The 7,643-nt window shown below is 39.8% G+C and overlaps 1 non-coding gene across 1 annotated transcript; it reads left to right on the plus strand.

The window, feature by feature from the left end:
• Positions 1-6,325: 6,325 nt before the first annotated feature.
• Positions 6,326-6,433, plus strand: LOC112761202 (small nucleolar RNA R71). The gene has a single exon (XR_003181608.1). It is a non-coding gene; the product is annotated as a small nucleolar RNA R71 (small nucleolar RNA).
• The last annotated feature ends 1,210 nt before the right edge of the window (positions 6,434-7,643 follow it).

Below are 7,643 nucleotides of genomic sequence, written 5' to 3' on the forward strand. Positions count from 1 at the left end.
CTTCTTCTTCATGCACGCAAGGCTCCTTCCATGGCAAGCTTTATGTTGGGCATCACCGTTGTCAATGGCTACTTCACGTCCTCTCAGTGAAAACGTTCCAAATGCGCTGTCACCGCACGGCTAATCATCTGTCGGTTCTCGATCATGTCGGAATAGGATCCATTGATCCTTTTGCGTCTGTCACAGTTTGAAGCTCGTCACAGCCATCCCTTCCCAGACCCTACTCGAAATACCACAGACAAGGTTTAGACTTTCCGGATCTCAAGAATGGCCGCCAATAATTCTAGCCTATACCACGAAGGTTCCAATCTTAGATTAGAAACCCAAGAGATACACATTCAAGCTTGATTGCATGTAGAACGGAGGTGGTTGTCAGGCACGCGTTCATAGGTGAGAATGATGATGTGTCACGGATCATCACATTCATCAGGTTGAAGTGCGAATGAATATCTTAGAATAGAAGCAAGCGTGATTGAATGGAAAACAGTAGTAATTGCATTAATTCATCAGAACACAGCAGAGCTCCTCACCCCCAACCATGGGGTTTAGAGACTCATGCCGTCAAAGATACAATATGAAACATGTAAAGTGTCATGAGGTGAAAATACAATAGCAAAAGGTCCTATTTATAATGAACTAGTGACCTAGAGTTTACAAAAATGAGTAAATGACGTAAAAATCCACTTTCGGGGCCTACTTGGTGTGTGCTTGGGCTGATCATTGAAGCATTTTCGAGTAGAGGCTTTTCTTGGAGTTAAACGCCAGCTTTTGTGCCAGTTTGGGCGTTTAACTCCAGCTTTTGTGCCAGTTCTGGCGTTAAACGCCAGAATTCTTGAGCTGACTTTGAACGCCAGTTTGGGCCATTAAATCTCGAGCAAAGTATGGACTATTATATATTGCTGAAAATCCCAGAATGTCTACTTTCCAACGCAATTAAGAGCACGCCAATTGGGCTTCTGTAGCTCCAGAAAATCTACTTCGAGTGCAGGGAGGTCAGAATCCAACAGCATTGGTACGCGAAATTGTGATCTCAAACAATCCCCGGCAACGTGAACAATAACTTGGTGCACGTTATTAATCTCTCATGAATGCCGCCATCAATCTAGCTTATTCCACGAAGATTCTGATTAAGAGATCCAAGAGATACTCATTCAATCTAAGGTAGAACGGAAGTGGTTGTCAGGCACGCGTTCATAGGGAATGATGATGATTGTCACGTTCATCACATTCAGGTTGAAGTGCGAATGAATATCTTAGAAGCGGAATAAGTTGAATTGAATAGAAAAACAGTAGTACTTTGCATTAATCTTTGAGGAACAGCAGAGCTCCACACCTTAATCTATGGAGTGTAGAAACTCTACCGTTAAAAATACATAAGTGAATAGAGGGTAAGCATGGCCGAGTGGCCAGCCTTCCATGGAGGTCTAAAGATCTAAAAATGATCAAAAGATGTCTAATACAATAGTAAAAAGTCCTATTTATACTAAACTAGTTACTAGGGTTTACATAAGTAAGTAATTGATGCATAAATCCACTTCCGGGGCCCACTTGGTGTGTGCTTGGGCTGAGCTTGAATGTTACACGTGCAGAGGCTCTTTCTGGAGTTGAACGCCAGGTTGTAACGTGTTTCTGGCGTTCAACTCTGGTTTGTGACGTGTTTCTGGCGTTTAACTCCAGACAGTAGCGTAGAACTGGCGTTCAATGCCCTTTTACGTCGTCTAAACTCAGCCAAAGTATGGACTATTGTATATTGATGGAAAGCCCTGGATGTCTATTTTTCAACGCAATTGGAAGCGCGCCATTTTGAATTCTGTAGCACCATAAAATCCTTTTTGAGTGCAGGGAGGTCAGAATCCAACAACATCAACAGTCCTTCTTCAACCTCTGAATCTGATTTTTGCTCAAGTCCCTCAATTTCAGCCAGAAAATACCTGAAATCACAAAAAAACACACAAACTCATAGTAAAGTCCAGAAATGTGAATTTAACATAAAAACTAATGAAAACATCCCTAAAAGTAACTAGATTCTACTAAAAACATACTAAAAACAATGCCAAAAAGCGTATAAATTATCCGCTCATCACAACACCAAACTTAAATTGTTGCTTGTTCCCAAGCAACTGAAAATCAAATAGGATAAAAAGAAGAGAATATACTATAAATTCCAAACTATCAATGAAATATAGCTCTAATCAGATGAGCGGGACTTGTAGCTTTTTGCCTCTTGAATAGTTTTGGCATCTCACTTTATCCATTGAGGTTCAGAATGATTGGCATCTATAGAAACTCAGAGTTTAGATAGTGTTATTGATTCTCCTAGTTCAGTATGATGATTCTTGAACACAGCTATTTTATGAGTCTTGGCCGTGGCCCTAAGCACTTTGTTTTCCAGTATTACCACCGGATACATAAATGCCACAGACACATAATTGGGTGAACCTTTTCAGATTGTGACTCAGCTTTGCTAAAGTCCCCAATTAGAGGTGTCCAGGGTTCTTAAGCACACTCTTTTTTTTTTCTTTGGACCTTGACTTTAACCGCTCAGTCTCAAGTTTTCACTTGACACCTACACGCCACAAGCACATGGTTAGCGACAGCTTGGTTTAGCCGCTTAGGCCAGGATTTTATTCCTTTAGGCCCTCCTATCCGCTGATGCTCAAAGCCTTGGGATCCTTTTATTACCCTTGCCTTTTGGTTTTAAGGGTTATTGGCTTTTTGCTCTTGCCTCTTGGTTTTAAGAGCTTTTGGCTTTTTCTGCTTGCTTTTTCTTTTTCTTTCTATTTTTTTTCACCATTTTTTTTTTCTGCAAGCTTTGTTCTTTGCTGCTTTTTCTTGCTTCAAGAATCATTTTTATGATTTTTCAGATTATCAAATAACAAGTCTCCTTGTCATTATTCTTTCAAGAGCCAACATATTTAACATTTTTAAACAACAACTTCAAAAGACATATGCACTGTTCAAGCATTCATTCAGAAAACAAAAAGTATTGTTACCACATCAATATAATTAAACTAAGTTCAAGGATAAATTTAAAACTCATGTACTTCTTGTTCTTTTGAATTAAAACAGTTTTCATTTAAGAGAGGTGATGGATTCATAGGATATTCATAACTTTAAGACAGAGTTACTAAATACTAATGATCATGTAATAAGACACAAACTTAGATAAGCACTTAACATAGAAAACAAAAAACAGAGAATGTAAGAACAAGGAATGAGTCCACCTTAGTGATGGTGGCGTTTTCTTCTTGAGGAACCAATGATGTCCTTGAGCTCTTCTATGTCTCTTCCTTGTCTTTGTTGGTCCTCCCTCATTGCTTTTTGATCTTCTCTTATTTCATGAAGGATGATGGAGTGCTCTTGATGTTCCACCCTTAGTTGTCCCATGTTGGAACTCGATTCTCCTAGGGAGGTGTTGATTTGCTCCCAGAAGTTTTGTGGAGGAAAATGTATCCCTTGAGGTATCTCAGGGATTTCTTGATGATGAGCTTCTTCATGTGCCTATTGAGATCCATGAATGTGCTCTCTTGTTTGCTTCATCCTTTTCTTAGTGATGGGCTTGTGAGATGAATCTTTCCATCTCCCATGGCTCAGAGGTGGAAGCAATTGTCTTCCCTTTCCTCTTTCTTGAGATTTCTCTGGCCTTAGGTGCCATTAATGGTTATGGAAAAACAAAAAGCTTATGCTTTTACCACACCAAACTTAGAATATTACTCGCCCTCGAGCAAGAGAAGAAAGAGGAGATGAAGAAGAAGAAGAAAATATGGAAGAGAGGAGGGAGAGGTGTATTCGGCCAAGAGGGGTATAGAGGGGTGTGTTGTGTGAAAGTGAGGAAGAATGGAGGGCTTTATATAGGGAAGGGATGGGGGTAAGGTTTGGCCATAAGGGTGGGTTTTGGGTGGGAAATTAATTTTAAATTTTGAAGGTAGGTGGAGTTTATGAGGTAGGTTTATAGGGAAGAGTGGATGGATGTGAGTGGTGAAGTGGTGATAAGGAAGAGAGATTGAGGTGATTGGTGAAGAGTTTTGGGGAAGAGTGTTTATGGGATTGTGTGAAAGAGGGGTGAGAAGAAGTGAGTGGAGGTAGGTGGGGATCCTGTGGGGTCCACAGATCCTGAGGTGATCCTGTGGGATCCACAAATCCTGAGGTGTTCAAGGATTTACAACCTTGCACCAAATTAGGCATGCAAAATGCCCTTGCACACAACTCTGGGAGTTCAGCGCCAGATTGGTGCTTGTTCTGGGCGTTGAACGCCCATTTGTTGCCCATCATGCTTGTTCTGGGCGTTCAGCGCCAACTCTTCTCCAGGGTGCAATTCTGGGGTTCAAACGCCCAGATGCTGCCCATTTTGCGCGTTCAGCGCCAGAACCATGCTCTGTTCTGGCGTTGAACGCCAGCCAGATGCTTCTTACTGGCGTTTAAATGCCAGTAAGGTCTTCCTCCAGGGTGTGATTTTTTTCCTGCTGTTTTTGATTCTGTTTTTAATTTTTCTATTTTTTTTCGTGACTCCACATGATCATGAACCTAATAAAACATGAAAAACAATGAAAATAAAAATTAGATAAAAATTGGGTTGCCTCCCAACAAGCGCTTCTTTAATGTCAATAGCTTGACTGTAGACTCTCATGGAGCCTCACAGATGTTCAGAGCATTGTTGAGACTCCCCAACACCAAACTTAGAGTTTGGATATGGGAGTTCAACACCAAACTTAGAGTTTGGTTGTGGCCTCCCAACACCAAACTTAGAGTTTGACTGTGGGGGCTTTGGTTGACTCTGCTTTGAGAGAAGCTTTTTATGCTTCCTCTCTATGGATGCAGAGAGAGATCCTTGAGTTGTAAACACAAGGTTGTCCTCAGTTATTTGAAGGATCAATTCTCCTCTGTCCACATCAATCACAGCTCTTGCTGTGGCTAGGAAGGGTCTTCCTAGGATGATGGATTCATCCTCTTCCTTTCCAGTATCCAAGTTTATGAAATCAGCAGGGATGTAAAGGCCTTCAACCTTTACTAACACGTCCTCTACTTGTCCATAAGCCTGTTTTCTGGAATTGTCTGCCATCTCTAGTGAGATATTAGTAGCTTGTACCTCGAAGATTCCCAGTTTCTCCATTGCAGAGAGGGGCATAAGGTTTATTCCTGACCCAAGGTCACATAGAGCCTTTTCAAAGGTCATCGTGCCTATGGTGTAAGGTATTAGGAACTTTCTAGGATCCTGTTTCTTCTGAGGCAATCTCAATTGATCCAATGCATTTAGTTCATTAGTGAACAGGGGAGGTTCATCTCCCCAAGTCTCATTACCAAATAAATTGGCATTTAGCTTCATGATTGCACCAAGGAACTTGGCAGCTTGCTCTTCAGTAACATTCTCATTCTCTTCAGAAGAGGAATACTCATCAAAGCTCATGAATGGCATAAGGAGGTTCAATGGAATTTCTATGGTCTCTAAATGAGTCTCAGATTCCTTTGGTTCCTCAGAGGGAAACTCCTTATTAATCACTGGACGTCCCAGGAGGTCTTCCCCCTTGGGATTCACATCCTCCTCTCCCTCTTTGGGTTCGGCCATTTTGGTTATGTCAATGGCCTTGCACTCTCCTTTTGGATTTTCTTCTGTATTGCTTGGGAGAGTACTAGGAGGGATTTCAGTGATCCTTTTACTCAGCTGGCCCACTTGTGCTTCCAAATTTCTAATGGAAGATCTTGTTTCATTCATGAAACTTACAGTGGCCTTAGATAGATCAGAGACTAAGTTTGCTAAATTAGAGGTATTTTGTTCAGAGTTCTCTGTCTGTTGCTGAGTGGATGATGGAAAAGGCTTGCTATTGCTAAACCTGTTTCTTCCACCATTATTAAAGCCTTGTTGAGGCTTTTGTTGATCTTTCCATGAGAAATTTGGATGATTTCTCCATGATGAGTTATAGGTATTTCCATAAGGTTCACCTAAGTAATTTACCTCTGCTATTGCAAGGTTCTCAGGATCATAGGCTTCTTCTTCAGAAGGCGCCTCTTGAGTACTGTTGGATGCAGCTTGCATTCCATTCAGACTCTGAGAAATCATATTGACTTGCTGAGTCAATATTTTGTTCTGAGCCAATATGGCATTCAGAGTATCAATTTCAAGAACTCCCTTCTTCTGAGGCGTCCCATTACTCACAGGATTCCTCTCAGAAGTGTACATGAACTGGTTATTAGCAACCATGTCAATGAGTTCTTGAGCTTCTGCAGGCATTTTCTTTAGGTGAATGGATCCACCTACAGAAGGATCCAATGACATCTTAGCTAATTCAGACAGACCATCATAGAATATATCCAGGATGGTCCATTCTGAAAGCATGTCAGAAGGACACTTTTTGGTCAGTTATTTGTATCTCTCCCAAGCTTCATAGAGGGATTCACCTTCTTTCTGTCTGAAGGTTTGAACATCCACTCTAAGCTTGCTCAGCTTTTGAGGAGGAAAGAACTTGGCTAAGAAAGCCGTGACCAGCTTATCCCAAGGGTTCAGGCTATCTTTGGGTTGAGAGTCCAACTATACTCTAGCTCTGTCTCTTACAGCAAAAGGGAAAAGCATGAGCCTGTAGACTTCAGGATCTACTCCATTAGTCTTAACAGTATCACATATCTGCAAGAATTCAGTTAAGAACTGAAAGGGATCTTCAGATGGAAGTCCATGAAACTTGCAGTTTTGTTACATTAGAGAAACTAGCTGAGGTTTCAGCTCAAAATTGTTTGCTCCAATGGTAGGGATGGAGATGCTTCTTCCATGTAAATTGGAATTTGGTGCAGTAAAGTCACCAAGCATCCTCCTTGCATTATTATTATTTTCGGCTGCCATCTCCTCTTCCTGTTCGAAAATTTCTGAAAGGTGCTTGCTGGATTGTTATAATTTAGCTTCTCTTAGTTTCCTTTTCAGAGTCCTTTCAGGTTCTGGATCTGCTTCAACAAGAATATTCTTTTCCTTGCTCCTGCTCATATGAAAAAGAGGGAACAGAAAAATAATAATAATAGGGATCCTTTTTGCCCAAGTATAGAGGTTCCCCTGTGTGAGTAGAAGAAGAAAAGAATGTAATATGAAGAAGGAAAGAAGGGAAAATTCGAACACAGATGGAAGAGGGGGTTCGAATTTGGGTGAGATGAAGTATTAGTAGGTGAATAAATAAATAGAAGGAGATGAGAGAGAAAGAGGATTTTCGAAAATTATTTTTGGAAAATGGTTAGTTATTTTCAAAAATTAGGAATGAAATCAAATTAAAATTAAAAATTGAAACAATTAAAAAGAATTTTTGAAAAAGAGGGAAGAGATTTTTGAAAATTAGAGGGAGAGAGTTAGTTAGGTAGTTTTGAAAAAGATAAGAAACAAACAAAAAGTTAGTTAGTTAGTTGAAACAAATTTTGAAAATCAATTTTGAAAAGATAAGAAGATAAGAAGTTAGAAAAGATATTTTAAAATCAAATTTTTGAAAAAGATAAGATTTTAAAAAGATATAATAGAAAGATATGATTAGAATTAGTTTTGAAAAAGATTTGATTTTTAAAATCACAATTAATGACTTGATTCACAAGAAATCACAAGATATGATTCTAGAACTTAAAGTTTGAATCTTTCTTAACAAGCAAGTAACAAACTTGAAATTTTTTAATCAAAACAT

The sequence above is a fragment of the Arachis hypogaea genome, chromosome 16, assembly GCF_003086295.3.
Source record: "Arachis hypogaea cultivar Tifrunner chromosome 16, arahy.Tifrunner.gnm2.J5K5, whole genome shotgun sequence".
Classification (NCBI taxonomy): Eukaryota; Viridiplantae; Streptophyta; class Magnoliopsida; order Fabales; family Fabaceae; genus Arachis; species Arachis hypogaea.